The sequence below is a fragment of the Myotis davidii genome, unplaced genomic scaffold (genome assembly GCF_000327345.1).
Source record: "Myotis davidii unplaced genomic scaffold, ASM32734v1 scaffold43, whole genome shotgun sequence".
In the NCBI taxonomy this organism is placed as follows: Eukaryota; Metazoa; Chordata; class Mammalia; order Chiroptera; family Vespertilionidae; genus Myotis; species Myotis davidii.
The window spans coordinates 2201675-2202945 of record NW_006294590.1 but is presented as its reverse complement, the minus strand read 5'-3'; the positions used below and the strand labels follow the sequence as shown (position 1 = coordinate 2202945).

At 66.6% G+C, this 1271-nt stretch overlaps 1 protein-coding gene across 1 annotated transcript in view; it reads right to left on the bottom strand.

Annotated features, from left to right (window-relative positions):
• SFSWAP (splicing factor, suppressor of white-apricot family) overlaps positions 1-1271 on the bottom strand; it is a gene marked incomplete at its 5' end in the record, with an annotated part of 26112 nt that overhangs the window by 7597 nt on the left and 17244 nt on the right. The gene's annotated exons all lie outside the window — the stretch shown is intronic.

Sequence of the window (1271 nt, the reverse complement as noted above, 5' to 3'; positions counted from 1 at the left end):
ATCGACCCGGTGATTCAAACAGGAGGCATTAACACTCAGGCCTGCGTCCCAGACGCACAGCACTGGCCGGAACACGGGGCGACGCACAGAGGTGGCGGGAGCACCGCCTGCTGTGCTCGCCGGGACGGGGCTGGGGCTGCGGCAGGTGATGCGGCAGCGTGGGGAACGCAGGGCTGAGGATGACGGTGCTGGGGGGACCGAGCTCTCATGAAAACACAGTCGCCCGGAAAGACGGATGCGGCCGTGGTATAGCCGGGAGGCCTCCGTGTATGCAGATGCCTTTTAATTAAGCCCTTCGTTCACTGCAGCCTGACACGGGCGCAGTAAAGGGAAGGAAAGCGGCCGCATCCCGCGCGCAGGCTTCAGCCCCGCGGTGAGGTAATTCCCGCAGCTGCAGCCAGAGAGTGGGCGTGGCTGGCCTCTGCTCTCCCGTCTGTCTTGCTGTCAGTCCTTCTGTGGAGGTGTTTTTCCGCTGGTTTTTAGAGAGTGGAAAGGGGGCAGGGCCAGAGGGGAACATCAGCGAGACACGGCGACTGGCTTCTCCCACACACACCCGACGGGGCCGAGGACGGAACCTGCCACCCAGGGGTGCCCTGGAGGATTTGAACCTGCGACGCTTCGGTGCTCCGGCCGACGCCCTACCACTGAGCGCACTGGCCAGGGCCCTGCGCTCCCTCCTCTCTGCACCATGTGTCAGTGATCACGTGAGCTGCTCCTACTCACCCTCCCGGCCGGGAGGTCTTCCCAGAGTCAGGGGACGGCCCCACGTGCCTCCCGCCCTCTGCTGTGGGCAGACCGTCCACGGCCACGCTCAGCCTGGATGTGCCTCGGGGAGCAGAGCCCGCAGTCCCCGTCGGGGGGGCTCAGCAGGGCCCACAGCACAGCCCCCGACAGGCCCCACACCACACTCGCTGCTCCCCCTCCCCCTCCAGCAGGGGTTTCTGACAGTCTCAGACCGATGCTGAGGCGAGAGCGCCGACCAGCCGCACGGAACTCTGAGCACCTGAGCCAGAGGCTGCTCTGCTCAGGAAGCAAACCAGCAGGCCCCGCACAGCGAACGCGTTTCACAGCCGGCCCTTAGGAGTGGGATGGAACCACCGCAGAGGGCAGGGCCCTTGCCCAGGAGGGAAGGCGGTGCCGACGTGGGGGAGGGGACTCCGGAAGGAGCGGCAGGTCACAGCCTGCAGGGCTCTCTGACCCGCGCAGAGCACCGCTCAGGACGGAGCGGGAGAGATCTGCTCTGACTGCGGCGGGGACACGGCGTGAGGATC